A 26,405-nucleotide genomic window follows, 5' to 3' on the forward strand; every position below is an offset into this window, starting at 1 on the left:
CACTCAGGAGCCTGGAGAGAATCTTAGGGGCTTGCTCAGCACTTGGCTGTGACATTTTCTGTGTCCTTTCCTAGCATAACTTGGTCACATCGAATGGGGTTTAACCTCCATTACTGGAGCGTGGGGTGATATTAACCCTTCTGTGCTTTCTGGCCCAGTGTGACATTTCCAGAGGACTGTGTGAAGTGGTGATGTTGAGACAAGGAATTAGTAATTGCATAAGGACTGCATGGCTTTCTCCTGGCTGTCCATGAGGCCATGGCCCTCCGTGGACCAGCCACTTCCAACATCACACCTTATAGTCAGAAAAACCCACAACAGCCCTGGTGGGGGCAGCTCCACAGCTAATGGAGGAAAAGCATACTGAAAATGATGCGGCTATTAACATTTTTATGGCTGGACTGCTTTGCAAAGCAGAGGGAAAGTATTACTCTTCTAGGATTAATATTTTTGACAAAAAGCCTGCAGGAGAGGAAGCTTTTGCTGATAAATATAATTCTGCTGCTGATTTATCTAGTAATGGAGACTTGAAATTACAGGAATCAATGTGTATGTGAAAGCCATTGTCATTTGGTTAATTGTGTTTTGCCAGCAGTATTGGGGAAGCGCTTTATGCTTGGTGCAGCCAAAAGCATTTCGGCCAGAATTCTGTATTGTAAGTGATGGGACTAAATGTAGATAAAGAAAATGACACCTACAATTTCAGGTCCCTGGACACTTGATGCGGCCGGAGGCTTGATATCCCTGCTCCCTCGCACCTGGGCTGTGGCATTTAGATGTGTTTCCTCTATAGCAGTGGTTCTTATTTATTTATTTTACTTCTTTTTTTAAAACTATTTTTAATTGAAGAATACTTGCTTTACAATAATGTGTTGGTTTCTGCCATATATCAACATTAATCAGCCATAGGTGTGTATATATGTCCCCTCCCTCTTGAACTTCCCTCCCACCCCATCCCACCCCTCTTGATGTCCTACTCCATTCACAGGGTATGATCCACTGTAAAATGGACCTTGATCATTGATTCATTCCTTCAGTTATTAACAATTATCCTGATTACCTATTATGTATCAGGCTCTATTCTAAGCCCCTGGGAGAGAGCCGTGAACAACACAGACTACCTCTAGCTCTAATCTAGTGACGGGATCCAATAAAATACAAAAAATATATAAATGTATAAGTGATACATAAGTGATAAGTGGTATGAAGGAAAACTGAAGCAGGAAAGGGAGTTGGAGTCCGGTCTATTCATAGGAGGTGTTTAGGGAAGGATTTTGTGAAAAGGTGACATGTAGCAGAAACCTCAAGAAAGTGAGGGAGAAAGTCATGTGAATACCTGGAGGAAGACTGTTCTCAGCAGAAGAAAAGGTGAGAACACATGGCCTGAGCTGGGAGCTTGTTTCAGGGATTTAAAGTACAGGGAGGGGTCAGGGTGTATAATGATAATATTACCTCACAGAGCTGCCACGAGAATTCTGGACAGCAAACATGCAAACCCTGGGTAAATTTAAAAGCACCTTGCAAATACTCATTATTTTCATTGCTGTGGTCCCTCAGAGTGTAATAGTGGGGTTGCCAAGTGACTTGGAGGTTAAGCTTCATTTTCGGTCTCTACAAAAGCAAAGAGGAATAGCTGTTGGCCCCAGACTCTGGTAATTGTGCACAGAGGCCCAGAAATAGGAGTATTTTCCCAACATGGAGCTGATGGCGAGTCTATGTGTGCCCTTCAGATTGACAAATCTTTTAGGTTGGTGAGGGCAGAGTCGGTGGATGGAAGATCACTGTTGCCGTGACCAGTCTCACCGCGTACATCTCTCTGGTTCAGCAGAGTGCTCACCACAAGCCAGCTGAGGCATCAGGCGAACAACTAGTCTCTCACAAAGGTACCCAGCTATACTGGGACAGAAATCACTGAGGAATTTAAAGACCTGGTCCCTGCATGGCCAGGGACCAGGGAGAAGCAGTTAGGGCAGCCTCTCACAGCCCAGGCTTGCCAACAACTAATCCCCAGGAGGAATCAAGCTCTCCCAAAGGATAAAATTGAAATATTTGAAATATAATCTGCACACGTTTTTGTTTTTGTTTTTGTTTTTTTTCCCAAGGCAGGTGATGAAATGGTCTATTTTTTATAAAAGGCTGAGAAAATTAAAATGCTGAAAGGCTTTGTGTTTGGGAGTAAGACTTGACAGCTGGGGGCAGGGATGGGAGATGGCACCCCAAAGGCCCTGGGAGTCTAGACCTGGCCTGTCTGCCTACTCATTAACATCTTAGGTTTAAGGGGGCTTTGTCAATGTACTTTGCATCTCTAATCTCGTAATGACGATGTCAAGGTCATAGATGATGTGTGTGTCTTCCATCCTCCTTAGCTGAATAAGCCACTTGTAGCTGAAAGGCATTTCAGTCATTAATTTGATTATCCTGTTAGATTTTTTCCCTCAATGAGTTTCACTAAGCTGCCTTTCCCCACTCTTTGATAGATAAATGAAGTATCTTCAGAACTGAAAGATTAATGCTTGTGCTTTATCATCTGAGTTCTAAAGCTTTCTCCTTTCAGACACACAGTAACAAAAGTTAAAATGGACATCTTTAGCTTTACCACTTCTCAGTGACAGGGTCTGTTTTATAAAACTTATGCTTTAATATCAGTTTATTCTGCAGTCTGGAGGGATTGTTAAGGAAAAAAGCGGGGGAACAGGAGGCTAAGCATAAAGACAACTCCAAACCAGGATAAATGAATATAAAAAATGTGAGATCATTATGTTCTCTGAGTTCTATGGGAACTGAGTCAACATCCTAGAAGGCTTGGGAAAGTAGTCCAGACCAGACAGAAACCAGGCAAGCAGCCAGGATGAGCAGCTAGAAAAACTCTGAGGCACCACGGCCTGTCAACGACTGGTATGAAGGCGGCGTCCCCTGTCCTCAAGGTCAGAACAGATGCCTACTTCACTTCTTTCTTCTCTTTGACATCTATAGCAAACCCTACAGACTACAGAGGAGGAGAGAGGACCAAACGCCTCCTTCTAACTTTGAAGTGCTTTGATATTCTTTGCCTTTTATTTTCTTAAAGCCTTGATTGTGTGTTACTGTCACGGAATAGCAGGATTCCCTTACATTATATGATAAATGTGCTGGTGAAAAGTAATTGTAAAACAACAGGTTTTTCACAGAGGAATTAAGGCTATCCATGATGATTGCTAGAAGGGTATATTCATTCCTCTTCACAGAGTCGTCAGGCACTGAGCTGAGCATTGGATGTGGGCAGGTGTGGCAAGACCTTATCCTGGGCCTCCTGCTCATAAATATAAATGGTGGGGAGACAAACATGCAAATAAATAAACATGCAATTAAATTACAAGTTGTAGAAAGTGTTAGATGTGATATGTGCTAGAGAGTGATGACTGCCTGGTAAATGATGAGGCAACTAGCTTTGTGTAGCCAGGACTGGCCTATCTGAGACCTGAATGATAAGGAAGAACAAGGTATACAGTAACAGACTAGGGATGGAAACAATTTTTCTCTAACTACTTTGAAAGACAGGAAAGCCTGTCAAAAGGAGATTTTGATTGACAGAGTCACATGATTTAAGAAAAGCTTGTCCTCTTATGCCTCTAAGGAGACTTTATCTGGTCCCCTCCCCACCTATCCCTTGTCTTTTGGAAGTACTATTCCCTTTCTTCAGCATTTTTTCTCCTTAACCATTACTAATATCTGACATGCTTTCTAATTTGCTCATTTATCTAATTTATTGCCTATATACCCCAGTAGAATGTGAGTCTACAAGGACCTGCATTCTGTCCACTTTATTCACAATGACTGTCTCTGATTCCTAGAAGAATAGCCGGATGAAAACCGTTTCTGCTATACTAAGCTAGTTCTTTTGCCCCTAGAGAGGTGTACGGTTTGGAAGAAAGATCAACAATTTTGAGAACTGCCAGATCTGGAAAAACATTCTATACTTAAGGGTTACTGTGAGATTTGAATGAAGAAAATATATGTAAAAATGAGTCCCATGCTGGTATATTGTAAGGCCTGAGTAGTCGTCATTCACCAATGTTTCCCCATCTCTCTTCTGGGGGTGAGAGCTGTAAACATTGTGAGGTAGAAGAAGGAATCAAAGTATTAAAAATCTCTCCATTCTCTGGTTTGGCTACCCTAGTATTTTTGAGTGCTTTCCTCTAGCCTTCTTCTCTATCACACATCACACGTGTCTGTACTTCTAGGCCCTCAGGACCATTGGCTCTGGTTTTCAAGGGAACAGCTGGTTAATCTGAAACCGATTCCTGCTGAACCCCACGCTTATGACTGCTCTCCCAGGAGCATGCCAGCCCTCTTTACCTATTCTGTGTAAGCATGGGCAAAGCAAGCAGACACCATCAACCTGCTTGTGAGCTCTGCTTCCCTCTCCCCTGGCAGTGAGGAACAGACACTGCACCTCTGAGCTTCTACCTATCCCACTTCCTTGTTGCTAATTTTTTAATCCCTTTTTGCACCCCTTTTCCTTAGAGAAAAGCAGGGGAATGAGGCAGTATGGAAGAATGAGAAAACAAGGTTGGAGAGCAGAGGCAGAGAGGCGAGGGATGAGAGGAGAAGGGAGATCAGAGAATGAATCAGAGAGTGAAGGAGAATAGAGGCAGTGGGCAAACAAGCCTGCTGTATGCATATAAGCATATCTCATACCCACGGAGAAGATGCTGACAGCGAGGTCCATGATAACCCTATCAGGGTAGTATCTCCAACTTGGAATATTATTTCTATAGCTAAAAGTAATAATACAATAATGTTCATTAATCACAGTGCTGAGTTTTATATACATTATCTCTTCTACATGTTTCTTTCAGTTGAAGGTAAATTCTTGTCATTCCTATGCTCAATATTCTTCAACCATGTTCCATCTTAGAGTAAACCCCAATATACTTATGGTATCCACTCCTCATCCCCACCTCTCAGGAGCATCAGCTTCTCACCCCCATGTCAGTATTTCTTCTCATTCCCTCCCTTGCTCACCTCATTCCATCCACATTGGTCTCTTTGCAGTTCTTGGTCTTGTCCTGCCTCAAGAACTATGCACAGGTTCTTATTTTTCCCCAAACAATATTTTCCCAAATGTCCTTATAACTTTCTCCCTTGATTCCTTTGGGACTCTTCTTCCTTTGCGTCCTTCTTCCTTGTAAAATGTTAGTTCCCCATTGCCATCACATCCTCTTGCAACCCATTTTCCTCACCTTGCTTTAGTTTTCTCTGTACTACTTATTATCACCTGGCACAAATTATTTTATATCAATTATTTGTCTTTTGACTCTAGACTGTGAATACCAGGACTATGTCAGCTTTCTTCTTGATTCATAGTAGACTTTTCTTGGACAATATAATTTTCTTCGGCTTATTCTTTACCATTAATTATACTCAAAATTCTATAAAGCTGAAGTTAATGAATAGAAAAGTATGAGGTGCAAATCACTACCATCCAATAGAAAAGCAAATTATTTCTAATTGTAGAGAAGCTAACTCCAAATGTTTGGGTTTTCTTACTCTCTAGACCATAAACACTTTTGGATATATATCTTAGAAATGTCATTTCAGCAGTCTTTTTTCCCATCTATCTCTCCATCCATCTACCTGCCTGTCCCCCTACCTACCTACCTTCCTGTCAGTTTCTTATATTCTCTTTTGAATTAGTTTTATTGCTTTCTGGTTCCTTCATTAATGGTTTTAACATATCTTTGACACAGGCCTAGTCTGTATTTGTATGAGATTAATTATGTTTTTAACTTTGTGATGTATTAAATAGAGTAGAATAGAATTGAGATGAAATGATAATATAATATAATATGGTCTCCTAGCAAGGAATTGGTGGTATCTGAGCGATTTAAATCCTGGTGAACCCTAATAACTGTCTAGTTCTCATGGTGCTACCCCCTGATAAAGTTGACTGCTTATAGCAGGGTTTACTCTACCTTTGTTTACTAGGTATGAGAAAGGTAGATCAGAGTGGTTAGGAACCAGGGTTTTGGTGCCAGATTACTGGCATTCAAGTTCTTGCTTTGGCATTTATTAGCTTTTGTGATTGTGTTGGTTAATTTTGTGTGTCAACTTGATTAGGCCAACTTGATTGGTTAAGTGTTGTTTCTGGGTGTGCCTGTAGGGTATTTTGGGGTGAGATTAACATTTAAATCAGTAGCCTGAGTAAAGGAGATTACCCTCTCCAATAGTGGTGAACCTTACCCAATAATTCTTTCTCTCCACCTGTCTTCAAGTTGGATTATTAATCCTCTCCTGCCTTTGGACTTGGACTGGAGCTGAAACAATACCAGCAGCTCTCCTGGGTCTCTAGCTTGCTAACTGTAGATCTTGGACTTCTCATTCTCCATAATCATGTTAGTCAATTCCTGATGTTAAAGAATCTTTTTGTATATCTATCTCTACATCTCTAGATGTATCTATCAATCTATCCATTAATCCATTTAATCTATCATCTATCTGTATCTGTCTATTTATCTATTTATCCATCTATCCATTCATCCATCTTATTAGCTGTGTTTCTCTGGAAAACCCATACTAATACAGTTTGGAGAAGTTCAATTTGCTTATCTGTAGGGCTTTATTTGTATGTCTTATCTCAGAAAGCATTTTTAGAAGTACATTTTAAGTAGTGTATATAAACTCTTTAGCATGATGTCTGGTACGTGGTTTAACATATAATAGTTATTATGAAATGTGCCTGATGTTCATCTTAGAAACTTAAAGAAAATGGAACTTTACATGCTAATGATAGCATTTAATTTTAATACTCTCTCTGCAAACGTGGCAGTAATTGTATAATGAGACAACTTTCTCCTGGTTTTCCAGAAGCCTATGAACCAGTAGCTCTGAGAAAAGTTTTTATAGTAAAGGATGTTCTATTCTTAGAGGACCCCACAAAACAAAATCATCCATGCTGAATGCACTTGAAAAGTAGCTTCTGTTATTTATTTTCTAACTTTCTATATATACTGTGTTACAGAGTCAACTTATTATTTAGCACTGACTGTCTAGTCTGTAGTTTTATTGTCTTGTGCACTTTTTGACCCTATTGATTTACCCTGAAACTCTAATTTAGTGTGAGAGACCACCTGTGATTTTTGTATGTTTCAGAATGTGGAAGTATTCTTTCCAGCAACCTGTGCATTCTTATTTTCTTTGCACATGAGAGTTGATGTGGAAAAGGCAGCTGAGCAGAGGTTGGCAACCTTTCAGAAATGCAATGCCAAGTCTCCATTTATTCACTCTAATTTAAGGTTTTCTGTGCCAGAAAGAACCTCCTCTCCTCTAAACCATTGGAGACCATGAAGTTCCAAGACAAAGTGAGGCATAAATTGAAATTATCAGTGAATGGTAGATTTTTCCTTTTTTTTTTTTTTTTTCCAAATAACAAGAACTTTGAAAAAAATGATGCCAATTTTATGCAACTGAAGCAAGTTGATCATAGATGAGGTGGTTGGTGAGACAAGATTGTAGTTTTGGAATTTTTAAAGTTTTTCTCATATTTGTTATTTATGTTGCATATCTGTATGCATGTACTGAGCATTAAATTAATATTGGGCCCTTACCCTTATATATGCAATACTTAATTTTTTTGAAATAAGGAATATAATGTATTTAAAGCACCTATCTTAGTGCCTAGCTTATAGTAGGCATTCAGTGGTAAAAGTCAAGAGTTTAAAACTTTTTAAAATTGTACAAAGGTAATAAACGTACATGTAAAGAATCTAATAGTACACAAGAACTGAAATAAAAAAGCAAAAATACCCTATGTTGCTTCAGTTCTTTCCCAGTCTTCTTTTCTTTTCTTTCTTTCTTTTTTTTTTTTTTTTTTGAGTCTTAGTTTAAAAAAAGAAATAAGTTCTTCGGATAGTTGCCTCCGTTCAGTTTGGTCTCTCAGTCATGTCCGATTCTTTGCAACCCCATGAATCGCAGCACGCCAGGCCTCCCTGTCCATCACCATCTCCCGGAGTTCACTCAGACTCATGTCCATTGAGTCTGTGATGCCATCCAGCCATCTCATCCTCTGCCGTCCTCTTCTCCGCCTGCCCCCAATCCCTCCCAGCATCAGGGTCTTTTCCAATGAGTGAACTCTTCGCATGAGGTGGCCAAAGTATTGGAGTTTCAGCTACAGCATCAGTTCTTCCAATGAACACCCGCGACTGATCTCCTTTAGGATGGACTGGTTGGATCTCTTTGCAGATAGTTGCCTATAGAGCATTAAATGATACAGGTACCAGTGGTTATACATTTTCCACTGAGCTCCCATGGATAAATTCCCTGCTGGGTCAATCTAGATTCACCCGGGTCAGATGAAAATTTCCTGCTTACCCTTTTTCAGGTGGGGGCCTTACAAGGGTTCATGATTGTGGAACTAGACCTTGCACTCATCTCACACGTTAATAAAGTAATGCTCAAAATTCTCCAAGCCAGATTTCAGCAATATGTGAACCATGAAGTTCCAGATATTCAAGCTGGTTTTAGAAAAGGCAGAGGAACCAGAGATCAAATTGCCAACATCCGCTGGATCATCGAAAAAGCAAGAGAGTTCCAGAAAAACATCTATTTCTGCCTTATTGACTATGCCAAAGCCTTTGACTGTATGGATGACAATAAACTGCAGAAAATTCTGAAAGAGATGGGAATACCATACACCTGGCCTGCCTCTTGAGAAACCTATACGCAGGTCAGGAAGCAACAGTTAGAACTGGACATGGAACAACAGACTGGTTCCAAATAGGAAAAGGAGTACATCAAGGCTGTATATTGTCACCCTGCTTATTTAACTTCTATGCAAAGTACATCATGAGAAACACTGGAAGAAGCACAAGCTGGAATCAAGATTGCTGGGAGAAATATCAATCACCTCAGATATGCAGATGACACCACCCTTATGGCAGAAAGTGAAGAGGAACTAAAAAGCCTCTTGATGAAAGTGAAAGAGGAGAGCAAAAAAATTGGCTTAAAGCTCAACATTCAGAAAACGAAGATCATGGCGTCTGATCCCATCACTTCATGGGAAATAGATGGGGAAACAGTGGAAACAATGTCAGACTTTATTTTGGGGGGCTCCAAAATCACTGCAGATGGGTGATTGCAACCATGAAATTAAAAGACGCTTATTCCTTGGAAGGAAAGTTATGACCAATCTAGACAGCATATTAAAAAGCAGAGACATTACTTTGCCAACAAACCGTCTAGTCAAGGCTATGGTTTTTCCAGTGGTCACATATGGATGTGAGAGTTGGATTTTGAAGAAAGCTGAGTGCTGAAGAATTGATGCTTTTGAACTGTGGTGTTGGAGAAGACTCTTGAGAGTCCCTTGGACTGCAAGGAGATCCAACCAGTCCATTCTGAAGGCGATCAGCCCTGGGATCTCTTTGGAAGGAATGATGCTAAAGCTGAAACTCCAATACTTTGGCCATCTCATGTGAAGAGTTGACTCATTGGAAAAGACTTTGATGCTGGGAGGCAGAAGGAGAAAGGGACGACAGAGGATGAGATGGCTGGATGGGATCACAGACTCGATGGACGTGAGTTTGAGTGAAATCCGGGAGATGGTGATGGACAGGGAAGCCTGGGGTGCTAAAGAGTCGGACACAACTGAGCGACTGAACTGAACTGAACTGAGACCTGTTTTCCAGGTGGATGGCTTGGTGTGAAGTAGTCCACAGTTGAGGACAGCTCATCTGAATCCTTTCTGCACTGCTTTCCAGACCTCGTGGGAGCTGATCCTTTTCTGTCCCTCCAGGATGTCTTCCCCTTCCTTTCTCTGTGTCACCCCTCACCTTCTCTCATACTGTTTTCTGCATGCAGTCTTACTCAACCTCTGCTAGAGGAAAAGCCCTGCAAATCTGAGTCTGGCTCTTTGAATCTTTGTTTTCCCCTTTGGTATAGTCTGAGGGTAAGTATGGAGTGAGGAAAGTAACACTTGGGGAACAAATAAGAGGAAAGATGGGGAGAGAAATGCTCAGGGAACAACTAAATTAGTATTCTGAGATAGGACCATCCTGCCTTATTTTTTTATTTGCCCTTGCTTGGCTTTTCAACTTGAGGCATTATTTATTGATTTCCCTCTATGAACAGGTGGGATTTCACTCATCCTTCCTCCCTACCTTTCTTCTCCTTCCCTTTCCAAAGTTCGATGGCTATGTTCATATTTCATTTCTTCTGCTAGTTCTCTTTTAGTTCTTTTTGTTTAGCTGCTAAATCATGTCTGACTGTTTATGATCCCATGAACTGAGCCTGCCAGGCTCCTCTGTTCATGGGATTTTCCAGACAAGAATACTGGAGTGGGTTGCCATTTCCTTCTCCGAGGGATCTTACTGACTCAGGGATTGAACCCATGTCTCCTGCACATCTCCTATAATGCAGGCAGATTCTTTGCCACTGAGCCATCTGGGGAACCCTGTTTTCTTTTTAATTTTAAATAATAAGCTTAGATTTTGATCTTTGTTCCATCACCACTAGGCAGCCTGTCTTATCTCTCCACCAAGATGAGCATGTTGTCTCCCCTGCTCTTTTCTCCCTTTTTACATTGGCAAGGTTGCTAGCGTTCTGTTCTGTAATCATACTTGAAGTTTCCAGGTTTTATATATAATTTGATTATAAAAGTTGTAAACTAATAAACAGGATTTATAATACAGCATGATTAGCAAAAGGAAAATGGACTGTATATTAGAAAAATTACTGTTTACCTATTAAATTTCCTCATTTGCTAAATATATTGTGTTTAGAAAGGAACCATCGTTATACTTGCAATATATATGATGAAGGGTCCAGAGGCATGCACTCTGTTTTCAAATACTTTAATAAGAATATGTATATAGGGAAATATGGAAAAATTCCTAGATGGATAAAGAGATAAAGTAAATGTGGCAAGATGTTAACAACTGGTGATTCTAGGTACAGAAGATAAACATGTTCATTCTGTTACTCATGTAATTTTGATTACATGAGTTTTCAAAATAAAAACTTAAAAGACACAAACCAGTCTATTTCAAAGTCCAGAAATTTGAACACATTTAAAAAGATGAATGTATTAAATGTTCATATCTCCTTCACAAGATTTACCAAGTACTAAATTAAAAAAGAGAGATTTTAAGCTTAAGTTTCTTAAGATGTAACTACTGAGAATTAATAAGACTGAGAGAAAAACTATGAAAATGTCCTTTGAGTGACACATTTTAAAAGCATTCATTAGAGTCAGATTCTTCAGCTCAAGTGCAATTAATAGTCTACTAAAAGTATCATCAATAAAAATAGGTAAATGTGTGAACCATGTCTTAGATTTTTAAAACAAGACAGGTTGAAAATAAACATATTTTCCAGCTTCTCAGATAAGCTTTCTATTATACCAACTCTGTGACATAGATTAAAATTATGATAATGGATTAAAAGTATTGTTTTATCTCATCTAAAGCATGAAATATTAGCGTCATAAAATCTTTTAGTGCTTACACTAATATGGGTACTGACAGTTGTGAAGCAAACATAGCGTTACTGGAGCTTTCCTAAGCATTATTATTCTAATATATGATCATACTATTTTAAACACCACATCTCAATTTTCTGACACATTTTTCACTTTTATAGTTCTAAGGATTTGCAGCATCACATTCTTCTCTAACTTCTTGCTCCTGTGACTAGGAAAAGTGTTAAACTAAGTACAAAAGTTTAGGGTGTAACCTAGTGCTGAGAAGTAAGACAGATTTTTGTCCTGAATCATGCATATTAATCAGCTTGACCATTAATCAGTGATGGTGGATTAATTTGCTAGAATTTCTTTGGATGTGCATGTCTATGTTCGTATGAGAGACTACTTCTTTGTATATTAACTGTCAAGTTTTGGCATTAGGCTTATACTAGCTTTATAAAATGAATTGGATAACTTTCTATCTTTTTTTTCAGCTTGGAAATATATTATGTAGCATATTATTATGTGTGTTTTGAAGTTTTCAAAAGATATTTTTCCAAAGAAATGTATGGCTTAAATTTGTTTTTGAAAATATTTCATTGATGACATTTTAATTTCTTTCGTGATTTCCCATACAGTTTTTAAGTCATTCTTGAGTTCATTTAAAAAATTTATACATTCCCCCCCTTTTATCTAGACTTTCAAATTTCTTAGTATAGAATGTATATAGTTTTCTATGACGCATTTAAATCTGTTATTTCTGTATTTTATGTTATTTTATGTTTTCTCTTTTTTGTCTTATCTTAGATTTTTCCATATTTGCTTATTTTTTTCATTTTTCTGACAAGCCAGCTCTTAGATTTATTGTTTTGTCCATTTTAGAATTCAGGTATTGCCAATTTTATCTTTACAGTCTATTTCAGAGTTCATGATGATCTCTGGATCACACATACTAGTTTGCTTGGGACATTTTGGTGTTTGCCTACTGTCCCAATACAGTTAGCAGTAACACCCTTTCCTTTCAAAAATGTATCAGAAAAGTGAAAGTCACTCAGTCGTGTCCGACTCTTTAAGGAATTCTTCAGGCCAGAATACTGGAGTGGGTAGCCTTGTCCAGTTTGTGTGTGTGTGTGTGTGTGTGTGTGTGTGTTTTGAACAAGAGTGATTATTTCAGAAATTTGACCATAGTTTTAGTTGGGCGGCTCCATATGGTTTGGATTGGGGCCCCTGCCAGGGCTGGGCAGGTGGGACAGAAAAGGTTAGGAAGAGGGCAGCTGGATGAGAGCCTTAGAGCTGCAGGAAGGTGTTGGGAGCCAGGTTGTAGGTGAGGACTTTACTCCTGGGCTCCAGGTTCTTGGTCTTCACAATGTTGTCATCTATTGCTGTGGAGAATCTCTTGTGTCATCTATCTCAGAGTGGCAACAGAGAATTATTGAGTAATGGACCGATCTGTCCTTTTTCCATAGGCCATACGGGGTCAGCTGGGAGCTGAACATTGCCCTCCATCTTGTGGGCTCATCCCTACTTTCCAGTCACAGAGGTATTGACCCTCAAATGGGCCCCCTTTGCCTTTCCAGCCCCATTCTTTTCCACAAACGCCAGCAAGTGGATCTTGGGAAATCCCAGGCTCAAGACGCCCTTCTTGCCCGTGTACAGCTCTGCCAGGTTCACCTGGTTGCCAGGCTCTCTTCAGGCCACACCAAGGCCAGGGTGACATCTCCCACCTTGAGGGTGTAGAGGTGCTCCTGAAACTGTGAGTCCTGCCTCCTTCTGGTGGCTGTCCTGCTCCTACTGTTGTCATGACTATAGACGCCCAGTGGCTGCCCCACTGAGAACGAATCGGCTTGACATCCTGTCCTAGGCTGCCTGGTCTTGGCAGCCCTGCCTACCCGCTGGGCCACCATGTATCCTGTAGAGTAGTCCTGGAGGTTATCTTAGTTTGGGGCATGGCTCCTTTTTTCCTGTTGGTCTTTGACTTTCATCTTATCACCCCCATAGAAGAGGGGATCTTGTTGCTCCAGGTAAAATGCACCCTCAATAGCTAGAACAGCACCAGCCCCTCAGTAGGTATCAATATTTATCTCATATTTTATATAATGAACTTTAGGCTTAATTCTCATAGATCCAAATAATGAAATTTAAATTATTAAATGCCAAGGCTGTGCTGTATTAAAAGGATGATTGATCTGTCAGTTTGAAAATCAAATCAGTTTTTATTTATGTGAAATGTGTACCTATGTGGCTGGGTATATAGAGGAGAGGTTTCCTTTTTATTTCCTTCCAAATGATTAGTTATGCTTTGCCAGTATTGCTTCAGAAGTTTTATGAATGTTGGTTTGGGGAACGTAACCAGTACTGAGTTCTATGTTTATCTATATTTAGCTATCTGGTTAGTTATTTATGGTTTGTGTTTCTTTTTTCATTATGGTCCTTTAAAACAAAGCAAAGCAAAACAAAACATTTTTGTAGACTTTTTATTGAACTAAGAAGGGAAATTCTGAGGTTAAACAATATAAATTGTTTGAAATAATCTTTGGATGCAGAGACTGATTTCATGGACTAAAACAGCGTTTAAGAGGTATCTATGAATTCAGTATAATTTAATATATTTAGCATCTCAGCAGGGTGATTAGAATTGCCTGTGGTTTAGTCATCTCAAAACAATCAAGTGGATTCTTTTTTGTTTAAATTCAAAATGACTTGAATTGATATTAAAAAATCCTTTTCCCTCCCCAATTAATTTCTTCTTTTGGTGGAGATGGCAAGCTGACAGAACTTTAAAATTACCCATGAGCTTATTGTCAAATAGTTTCAAGCCAGTGATCTGTCTTTTAAATCAGCCTGTTTTTTTTTTCAAATTGCAGAGTAGTATGTATTTATTTTAAAGAAATAAAATAGAAAATATGCATATTCCCAGCAAAGAAATTTTCCATCTGAGTGTATTTCCTTTCAGTTCTTTTTTCTGATATATGATCTTTTTCTCTTTCACTTTGAGCTATGCATTGTGATTTCACTTTGTGATAAAGAGGATAAATCTGCTGGCTCGTTTCCTTTTATAGACTGCCACTTTCTCCACCAACCAAGAAAAAGTGTATTCTGGATTCCGCTTGGTTTGCAGCAATTTATGCTAGAAGAATTATAAAATGTAGAATCTGTAATTTGAATTTGGCCCATTCTGTATCAGAAAAAATAGCTTCCATCACAGGCCGAGAGGAAATTTTACGTATCACCCAGAGAGCCAGTGCTTTTGATACATATTTCATGATCACAGCTGAGGCTTTTCCAGGCTCAGAGTTATCGTATCATTCATTCACTCTTTTAAATTCCAAAATTATTTTTGGCTCTTTATGTTGGCATGCAGGACTCCCCTTCCTGATCTGCATGAACCATTTATCAAGACAAGGGTTTAATCTATCAAAGTCAGAATTTCTCTTTTCTGCTCTTCTGTCTTAGTTTCCCATATGGTACTGTAAATGTATACTGTTGGCTTAAAGAAGGTTATTTGGAATGCAAAGGTTTACCATGTTTCTCTGCTTTTTCAAAATAATATATTATGATGCAAAGTGATATTTTATAGGAAACAATAATACTGTTAATCAGTTTCTAGAATATCAGTCTCCAACCCAGCTTCTTTGCTAGTATTACTGGTTCCATTGTTGCCAGGAGACCCTACTTTTTCTACTTAACTCACTCTGAAAACTTGGATTACCTTTGATTTCTTTCTCTCACCTTTTCCCAATGTTTATTGAATTATCAAATCCCTTGGATTTTCTACCTCCTGGATATTTGTTGAGTTCACCCATTCAGTAACACAGCATGCCTATGGGTGCCAAATTCTTTTCTAAGCTCTGGAGAAATGGCAATGAACGATAGAGTAAAAAACTTTTTTTTACCTCATGAAGCTTACATTCTAGTGGGGACCGGGGAGAGAGACCAAAAATATAACATAAGTATGTAAAATGTAATATGTTGGAGGTTGTTAAGTGCTATGAAGAACTGTAAACCAATGAAGGGACATAAGGAGAGCTGGGGTGGACAAAGAAGGTATTAGATATAAAGCAGGTAATAGAGATGATAATGACATTTAATTAAAACTTAAAGGGATGTCATGGAAAAAAGAATACAGCAAAAGGTTATAGACACAGATGGAAATCAAGAATAACATTTGGTGAACTCAGACTGCCAATAGGAAACACTTTAAAATGCTTAGCCTAATATGCATAGTCCTCCATCAACTAGTTTTCCAACTTTTTCCCCTAGTGCTTCTGTTCACACTCCTTAATGCCAATCTTCTGATTTCTTTCCTTGCTGTCTTCTTTTTTTTTTACCCTGGCTGGAAGGCCTTTTATTTTTTTTAACCATCTCTTTAGTTTATTCACCCTACTGGACTCTGCTGAATTTTTTTTTTTTTCCTATAAAAATGAAAACAATGACCACCTCTTCTGAATGTTAATAACAAATTCTTTGGGGGCATTTTGCGTTGAGTTTACTTATACATCAGTGTGCCTTAACACTTCTGTTGAACTGAAAGCTCTTTGAGAGTAAGTGTCTGCCCTGACTGATCTTGTATCATCCCTCACCCCCAGCAAGTGTGCAGCAGGGATGAGGGAATGATTAAAAACAGTGCTCTTGGGCATATTCAAGCAAAATATTGCCATAACAGAGTGCCTTCATATGAAGACACTGGAACTGGAAGAATGTTGTGATATGCTTGATAGATGAAAGACAGAACATGTTTAGGTTTGAGAGGAGAAAGGTAATGACAGATAAGTTTTTAGATTCTTTCCTTTCTACTTCTTCTCCTCCTCCTTCCCTTTTCTTTTTCTTTCTTTTCTTCCTTCTTTTTCTTAGCTAAAATTCTGGCAATATTTTTAGGTGTTTACCACTCCTAGTTTTTGAAACATTTTCTTCCTTCCATATCCAAGATATTAACTGATACTTTTCCTCTTTTTTGCTGGCTTTTCTTCTCTTAGCTGGTGTTTAAATGTTGCAGTTTAAGCTTAAACTAGTAGCTCAGTTGGTTAAGAATCTGCCTGCAATTTAGGAGGCCAAGATTCCACCCCTGGGTCAGGAAGAGCCCCTGCAGAAGGAAATGGCAATCCACTCCCGTACTCTTGCCTGGAGAATTCCATGGACAGAGGAGCCTGGCAGGCTATAGTCCAGGGGATTGCAAAGAGTCGGACACAACTGTGCAACTAAATTTCACTTTCAAGCTTAGTATCTTAGGTACTTTATTCTCCTCATTTTTGACTTGCTTATGCAATTGCAGTATATATGGTGGAGATCTCTTATTTTTCCATTGTGGACAAGGCTCTGAACCTCCATCTGCCAACTGAAAATTCCCTTCAAGGGATTCTTAGACCCAACATGTGCAAGCAGAATTCATGAGCCTTTTCTGCTCTTTCCAATTTTAATGAATGGCACTGTTGGCCTTCCATGTACCCAAGCCAGAATTCTAAAAGTCATCTCTGACATTCCCTTCTCCTGACTCCTTATAAACAATCCACTTCCAAGCTCAGATTTGCCTCCTGACACATCTAGAACTCACTTAGAGACTAATCATTTCTAAGCAAGAGAACACCATCATCTCTTGCCTGGACCACACACATAGGCTCAAACTGGGCTTTTCTGATTCACATTTGCCTCTCACCCTTTGTTCTTCACAGTTATTCACAGTAATGAGGGTGATTTGTAATTTTTAAATTAATTTTTATTGGAGTATAATTGCTCTACAATATTCTATTTTTGCTCTACAGTAAGTGAATTAGCTATATGTGTACATATATCCCGTCTGTTTTGTATTTCTTTCCCATTTAGGTTACTGCAGAGCACTGACCAGAGTTCCCTGTGCTGTACCGTAGGTTTGTAACAGGAATCTATTCTATACATAGTAATGGGAGCTCAGTGGTAAAGAGTCCACCTGCCAAGCAGGAAAGCCGGGTTCCATCCCTGCTTCGGGAAGATCCCTTGGAGAAGGAAATGTCAACCCATTCCAGTATTCTTGCCTGGAAAATCCCATGGACAGAGGAGCCTGATGGGCTGCAATCCATGGGGTCTCAAAAGAGTCAGAATTAGTGACTAAAGAACAAGTGTATATATGTCAATCCCAATTTCCCAATTCATCCCAACTTCCCTTCCCCCCTGGTATCCATACATTTGTTCGCTATGTTTGTGTCTGTATTTCTGCTTTGCAAATAAGTTCATCTGTATCATTTTTCTAGATTCCACATATATGTGATATTATACAATGTTTGTTTTTCTCTTTTGACCAGGGTGATTTTTTAAAATGTAGATTTTATTGATTCATTTCCCTGAGTGAGACTCTCAGTGTTTATCTATGCTTCCCCACAATCCTGTGGGTCTGGCCTGTGGGACTCTGTTTTATTCTTCCCTCCACTCCAGCCTCATCTCATGCCATGTTCCCCTCACCTCCTTGAGTCCCTCCTTTGAGCATGGAAGACGAGCTGCTGCCTCTATCCAGGATGCTTTTCTTTCCCTTCTTCAGCTACCTACCTTTCAGGTACTTCACTTCTCAGATCAATCATAACATCCTCGAGGAAGCCTTTTCTCACCTATCTGATTAGTTTAAATCTACTATTAGAAAGCACATATTGCTATTGTAATTTTACATTTATCGTTGATGATATCTGGGAGAAAAAATATACAGGGAGAAAGAGAGTTACAAGAAGTAAAACAAGAGAATTCTAGGGGCTGGATTATGAAGAATTTAGTAAAACAGGGATTTTATCCTAGAAGTAGTGAGGAGACATTCGATTATTTGAAGAGAAAGTGACAGTATCATATTTATATTTTGTAAGTGTAATGAGTTGAATTGTGTCCTCTCCATCCCACCCCTGCCATTCATAGATTGAAGTCCTAGCCCCAGAACTTCAGAATGAGACTTTATTTGAAAATAAGGTCACTGCAGATGTAATTAGTTAAAAGTCAGATTGGAGTAGGATGGGCACTATTCCGATATGACTAGTGTCTTTATTTTTAAAAATGTCATGTGAATGACTAGATATGCACACAAAGAGAATGCCAGGTCAAGACTGGAGTTATACTGCCACAAGCTAAGAAAGTAGAAGCTAGGAGAGAAGCCTGGAAAAGACTCTTGCCTGGTGACTTTAAAAAAGGGTGTGGCTTGATTGTATCTTGAAATCAGAGCCTTGATCTCAGACTTCTAACTGCACAACTCTAAAAGACAATAAATTTCTGTTGTCTTGCCACTCAGTTTGTAGAACTTTGTGCCAATATGACTAACAATCTGATGGAGTCAGTATAAACCCAGATGCAGTATGGAGAATGGTTTGGAAGTTTGCAAAACTAGATTACAGGGAGAGAAGTAAAATCAAAGGTGATGCTGATTTGGGGAAAGATTAGAGAGTTCATTTTAAAGTAAAGTCAGCTAGGACACATGAGTGATTGGTCTTGGTTTGTTGAGAGAGAAGAAAACCTTGAGAAATGATAAAGGGTTTTAAGTTCTATTTATTAGTTGATGATTCCCAAATGTATACCTTTAGTTAAGACCTCTTTCCAGTCTTCCAGATTCTAATACCCATTGCCAGGTGAGTTCCACCTGGATTTTCCACATCCACTTTGATGATATTTGATTAGATAAATTAATTACTAATAATTAATAAGGGTTACATATAGATAAATAATCCATCCTTCCAAATAATTGTATGCTGAAGGAAGATATACATCATTTTACCTAAGAAAAAGTTTTTAATCAAACAGAACTTCCCAAAATGGAATGAATGCTCTTGGGAGGTAGATTTTTATCTCTAATATATTTGATCAAAGTCTAAGTGACAATGTCTATGACTTCAGTCTATTTTTCTCTCTTCTGAACTCCTGTAGTCCTTTGTTTATTGTTTTTATATGGTTCTCGTTACATTTTAATTACATAGAGACCTAGCTAAATTCCTCACTTTGTTAAACTCTAAAAGCAAGGACTATGGTTTATTTTGCCAATAACTGTACCAAGCACTAAGCAGTATTGCTTAAAAACTGCTGCTCTGTGGAGAAGGAACATGTTTGAGCCCTAATTTCAAATATTCTCTATCCCAGCTAGTTCTTTCAATAGCTTAATAATAAATATACTTGTCTATTTCCTTACTTAATAATGAAAATGCAAAGTGTTGAGACGAAATATTTCTGGTGGCTAATCAATATTCCTGTTATCAATTATCTATGTAGACTATATTATGCATTAATTTGATTCTGTGCTCTGCAGTCTGTGGTATGTGTATTGTGCAAAAGCATAATTGCTTGTATTCATACATAATAAGTAGGTTGGGGAATTTGCCTGATGGTATATCTTAATTGTTAATAGTGATCATCAAGTGTACATTTCAAGTGTACATTTCAAGTTTAGAAACTCATTGGCCTTCTGAGTCAGCGTCTCAATTTCAAGGAATATTTAAACTTTTCCTTTCATGTATGCATGTTCATTAAATCCTGTCAAAATAGGAGATTTTATGTCTTAGGAGAAAGAACTATAGGCTAATTAAAGGACTGATGGCAAGGGTTTCAGAGGCTTCTGATTTCTCTGCAAATGAGAGATGAATTAATTGTAAATAAGTCAGAAACATACCTTAGGGTTTTTTTTTTTTAAGATTTCCTTATTTTATTTATTTAACAAACACTTTATAATATTCACTAAGGACCAGGGACTTCTGTAAGCACTTCATAATCAGCAACTTATATAACCTTAATAATCCCATGGGGCAGATACCATTTTTATCAGTTTTATAGATAAAAAGGGAGAGGCCAAATAAGTTACATACCCCAAAGTCACACAACTAGCCAGTAACAGAGCGAAGATCTGAACACCCAGGATTGATGTCCTTTAGGATGGACTGGTTGGATCTCCTTGCAGTCCTAGGGACTCTCAAGAGTCTTCTCCAATACCACAGTTCAAAAGCATCAATTCTTCAGGGCTCAGCTTTCTTTATAGTCCAACTCTCACATCCATACATGACTACCGGAAAAACCATAGCCTTTTATGGTAAAAAATATGTAACATAAAATTTACCACTTTAATCATTTTTAAGTGTATGGTTTCAGTAGCATTAAGTACCTTCACAGTAATTTTTGAATAGTTCTCCAGAACTTTTTCAGCTTGTAAAACTGGAACTATATACCAGTCAAACAACTCCCTTTCTCCTGTTCCTGCCCCCATCTCGTGATAGCCACCACTCTGCTTTATTCTATGAATTGAGCTACTTTAGATAGCTCTGTAAGTAGAATCATGCAATATTTGGTTTTTGTGACTGGCTTAATATAATGTTTTCCATGTCCATCCACGGTGTAGTGTGTGACAGAATTTCCTCCTTTTTTAAAGCTGAATAATATTCCAGCTAATGCATATACCACATTTTGTTTATCCATTTATCTGTTGATGGACATTACATCTACCTCTTGGCTATTGTGATATTTTAAAACTAAGTGTACTTTAAAATATAAAGTACTTAGATAAGATTTGTTTTCAATTTTCCCTTTGTAAAAATTAAGAAGAATATTTTATTTAATACACTTAAAAAATTATCAGAAGTCTTTGTCATTCAAGTCTGCTTATTCTAGATTGTTACTCTTTGACAATAGTGGTACCAAATATTTCTTTAATCAGGAAAACATTGTAAAACTCAGTGCAAGGAACATTTAAAATTCTAGAAAGAGATATTGGATGTTTTGACAGATAAGTGAATAGACTCTGGAAATGAATGACTCATGACCTTGTGAAGGATCAAGGAGACTGGACAGAGTTATTAAGGAAAATCTGTCCCTTTTAAAAACTCTTTAAAAATTAAATTCTTTTCCACCGTTACTGAAGACAAAGCTATTGTTTTTGTTTTAAAAGGGTACTGAGTAGAATTTTATGTGATATTTTAAATAATTTCAGAGTGTAGTGTCTGAAGCTCTGAGATTTGTAGTGAAAACCAATGTGTCATCCACATAGTTAAGATGTTTTCAAAGAATTCACAAGAACTTTGAGTATGTATGTAAAAGTAAGTCATAGAATTCTTTCAAAATAATGACAAACATAATCTTTCCATTTTTTATGTTCTTAAAATTGATAAAGTAACAGATCATATGCATTGTCTCTATTTTCTGAAGATTATGTTCATTATTTTAATTCATTTTTCTTGTGTCAACTGCAAGAATATGTATATCTATAAATATAATTTTCCACTTTTGTTTGCTTTTTCTCTCTTCTTTACTCTTTCCTTCAAATCATTATATTATCCACAGCTCCCAGTAAAACATGCATTAGGTGTGAAATTGCAAAATTGCCAGCATCAGAAAAAGTTATTGACTTACTACTTACTACTTACTACCTCAGACTGACTCCCTCCTGTGTCTCGGTTCACATTTGATGGTTTCTTTATTTTCAGATTTAACATCTTGAATTTCTTTTTCTCTATGCTGATTCTTAATACATTCAGAATTCCTTTCAATGCATTCGAAATGCATTGTTTTCTTTAGAAATCAATCTGTGCATGAAATATTCAATTTTTAACCCAGCTTAATTTTGTCCAATGCACTTTTTTTTTGCTTTCAAAGCTGGAAAGAAATCTGTGGATTCAAGGCCATGGATCTTCTTTTAAAAATCTAACCTGATTAGCCCCTCTAAATTCTTTTCCCTGACTTTTAATTTAGCTTCTAAAATGAAGTATCTACTGCTCATATTGTTAAGACATTTGAAAGTAGATATTAAGTGCAAACAATATGCACATTCAATTTTACTCGATTCCTGAGTTTGTTGAAACATCACCTGTGAGGTTGTTTTCCCTCCACACATTATCTACTTCCCAAAAGAAGTAAATAATAAAAATGAATATAAGGACACCGGTCGCAAAATGACTGCCTTGTACCATGATCTTTCTCCTACTTTGAATATCTTACGTCATTGAGAAGCTCTAGGGCTTTCCCTCTTGGTTTGATTTCTTCTGTGTGATCCTGGATATAAAATGATTAAACAGGAACTTCTCATCCAGCAAATATCAAGGTGGCCCTGATATCGTAACTTCAAGTCAGTCAGAAAATCACTTTTTATTCTGGGTAATAACTAATTCTCATCTCCCTGGTCTAGCGGAAGGCGCAAGTGCTGAAAACAGAAAACTATAGGAGATAAATAGTACCATTGCTAGGCATGAGATTTGGAAGCTAGCACTTTGCAGGAACAATGGGAATAAACAAAACTCCATAGAAAAGCAGCTCATTAAATCTTTGTTATACAAAAGAGATTTAGAAGTCTTCAGAGTAGATATTAAAAATTCTGACATAAAGAAAGATCTGTTCTAGCAGATGAGTATTAGAAAATGGCAGTGTTGGACCCTGGGGCAGAGAATCAGTGGGACTGCAAAATCTAGACAAAATAAAGTAGAACAAGTTATAAATGACACCAGAAAGCAGAATATTCTCTGAGCAACACCTGGGTAATTCCTCAGTGTGAGGGAAATGGTGGTTGATATCAGAACCATATGGCTCATTATTCATGCAATTATACTTGTTACCTAAAGAGTGAACTATATGTAAAACTCATTTCAGAGCATTAATTCAATCAATATTGGTCTTTCCTTTTTCATTTATACATCAAATAAATATATATTGAGCACCCACCAGTTTCAGGCACTGACTTACAGTGGTGAGAAGGATACAGCATTGCCCTCAGGGATTTTACAGGAATGGGGTGGTGGCAAGAAAGAACTGTTACTGTGTGTGAGCACAGTGCATGATGGGAACAGGAAGTGGGGATGTTTATCTGAATCCTTCTAGGCAATGAAAATAAATGTAACTTAAGAGCAAAAGATGGTAGGGTTACAGGAGAGTAAGGGAGATGGTTCCAGGCAGAAGCAGACACTAAATATTGAGTGTGCTAGAGTTCACTGAAGCTTTTGCTGTCTTCCTAAAATTCTAAAGGAAAGGTTTTCTGCTCATATATTATTGATAGCTCTCTGAACTGGATGACTGTCAACTGTGATTTTAGAAAAGAACTGACGATGTGACCACACTGGGTATGCCACCTGCCTCCAGCATTTCATCTTAGGGGGACATGTCACATAGTTTGTCAGATAGTATGTTTATTCTGCATGTTGCTGGCAATTTGAGGCTATAGTTTAGAAACACAGTTTTTGGTCTCAGCAGCGTGTAATGAGTTAGTGCCTGCCAGTAACTCAGAGAAAAGTATGTCCTATGAAAAATCTACACAAAGCGCAAATGTAAAAACATACCCCAAACCACCTCTTTCTTTCAGAGTGCCACAAGAGCATTGCTTCAAGTTTGACTTGTAGCCTGCACAGGAAAGTGAACCTGTCGACATATTCCATTTTGCTTTATACTACTGTCCAATCCGACATCAGAAAAATGCTGAAGGAAATTCACTGGGAGAGAGAGCTCACCACTTTGCTGCTTGCCCTGTTATGCTCCAGAATTTTTTTTTTTCTGTAAATGTTACATAGTAAATATTAGTCTTTGTAGACTATACAGTCTCTGTCACAACTACTCAACTCTACCATTTGTAGCATGAAACCAGATATAGACAGTATGTAAACGACTGTTCCAATAAAAGTTGATTTACAAGAGCAGTCGGTGGCCAGTGGGCCACACTTTATGGTTCTGTAACGCATGGCATCTGGACCCTGGCCCATGCGATTGCCATGGCTTAGAATGCTGCTCCTCCCTCTCTTTGCCCAGCTGGATTGTGGTTATACTTTAACTCTTTGGCATAGAAGTCATTCCTTCAATGAAGAAGCCCTCACCAGTGCCCCAAATCCAGGCTGTGGCCTTCACAAGCTCCCTCAGCACTGTGTAGCTTTCCCTCCAGAGGACTGACTGATTCTAGTCATCCTGGGACTGGTCTCTCCACTCCATCCACTCCAGACTGTGAACTCCACGAGGGCAGAAACCTGTCTGCTTTGTGCTCCTTGTATCCCCAGCACCGAACACACAGTGCCTGGGACATACAAGGGGCCGAATCAGTATTAATGTGTGTTTAATGCTTGAGGAATGAAAGTATTTATGCCTTCCCTGACTCTGTTAGGACTGTACATCTAGCAGGTGAAATTTCTTTCTGGTTTTATAGTTTATGAGCCACGTCACATTTTATTCTCTGTATTGTAACAAAGCTACAGTTTACCTGTATCTTGGTTCCTATGGCATTCAGAGGGCTGTGGACATCAATATTTGTAGCCCTTTGTTAGCTGAGTGCCATTTGGAGAGTCTGTGACCACTGACAATTTGTCCTCCTCCCCTCCCCCCATCTAGACCACTGCTCTCCTGAAGTGGAGAAGAGCGCCTCTCTGTCTCCAATAGTGTCTTACACTACTTAGAGGGGGTCCCAGGAACGTGCTGTCTGTGCTCCAGTGTTTAATAGGATTTTAGTAAAATGTCTCTTCCCTTTTTAATATAGCTCATTATCTCTGTAGAACCGAATAAGTCTCTTTGACTTATGAGACAAGCCTGGAGTCAGATCAGATGTAATCAGAATAATTCTGTCCTCCACGAAGATCAAGACTTTGTTACTGGATCTAAATCGTGAAGCTTAGCCCTTGGGAAGAATTCTTTGCCAGGAAACTCCTCTAGCCCTTACAGGCACACACTTCAAAAAGTCCACCCCCAATTTGTCAACATGCCCAGACATCACTTTGAATCCTAGCCAGAGCAGGCTGAGACCTTGGCCACAGAGAATCTCTCTCTCTCTCTCTCTCTCTCTTTTTTTTTTTGTTTTTTCAGTTCTTCCACTTGCAGGAAGAACAACTAACAGATACTTAATGGAGCTCACTAGGCACCAGGCATTCACTATCTACACATAGTAACTTATTTAACCCTCATGAAAATTCGATTACAGTATCTTTATTTTGTTAAAAAAATTATAGCACAGAGAAATTAGCTGCATCGCCCAAAGTCACCCAGCTGGCAATCGTGGAACTGGAAGTTGAACTTGGATAAGCTGGTTCTGAGTTGGTGCATTCAGTCATTTCACTGATGCTATGGTCATTCACCTTTTAGCCTTACTCCTTCCCATGGCATCTATAGTCTCCATTCTACTGTTCTTTTAAATTTTCAGAAAATAATGATAAAGAAGGGGCAGGAAACAAATAAGTGTCCATGATTTAATCTAGAAGCTGAGACAAGTAGAAATGTTCAGAGATCACATTAGAAATCAGGCAACAATGGCTCTACAATAGGCAGAAAATTCCAAATCAGGATATTGTGAGCCTTGAAAATCAGGAAGGAAATGAAAATGCCCTTGAATGGCTAGGCTGCTTTCTCCTTTCAAAGAGCTTGCTTGGAACACTGAAAAGATGTTCTTATTCACTGTTTTTCACAAAGTTTGAAGTAGAGTTTTAACCACAAATAGATGTTTTCTCTAAAATTGAAATCAACTTATGAAATAATGTAGAGAATATAATGCTATTTTTCCTAGTGACAATGCAACAGAGACCAAGCATGAGAAATGTAGCCGCCTTATTGGACCAGGTACTAACTCTGTCTATGGAATGGAGATGCATGAAATGATTCTCACCATTCCATGTTGCAAAGAAAAATTAGTGAACAATAATAATAAGCTTAACAAACTCACATGTGACACAGCAACTGATCACTAAGGATCTGAAGATCTCAGATCTCAATTGCTTTGTGAAAACTATTGTCATGATAGATGGTTAAATTAGCATAAACAGATATCCATTTTTTGATGTAAAAATCTTCCCTTTTTCTTCCAAACTTTTGCCATCTCATATTTTCATCTTCAATGGTTAGTTCTCACTTGAAAACAAAACAAAACAAAACATTACTTTTATAGGAAAATCCACAGACTAAAAGATGTTCTTTCTGACCCAAAGAAACTGTTTCTTCATAAACTCATGGGCATTAAAATGTTTTTTACAAGGTCACCAGAAGTAACTTGTGCAGGGGCTTTTGAAGTCAGTTTAGCAATAAGTTGAGAAATCAGATTCTCTGT

The 26,405-nt window shown here is 38.3% G+C and overlaps 1 protein-coding gene across 1 annotated transcript in view; it reads left to right on the plus strand.

Annotated features, from left to right (window-relative positions):
• Positions 1-26,405, plus strand: part of ST6GALNAC3 (ST6 N-acetylgalactosaminide alpha-2,6-sialyltransferase 3) — a 635,275-nt gene that overhangs the window by 300,708 nt on the left and 308,162 nt on the right. The gene's annotated exons all lie outside the window — the stretch shown is intronic.

This window comes from Capra hircus, chromosome 3, assembly GCF_001704415.2.
Source record: "Capra hircus breed San Clemente chromosome 3, ASM170441v1, whole genome shotgun sequence".
NCBI lineage: Eukaryota > Metazoa > Chordata > Mammalia > Artiodactyla > Bovidae > Capra > Capra hircus.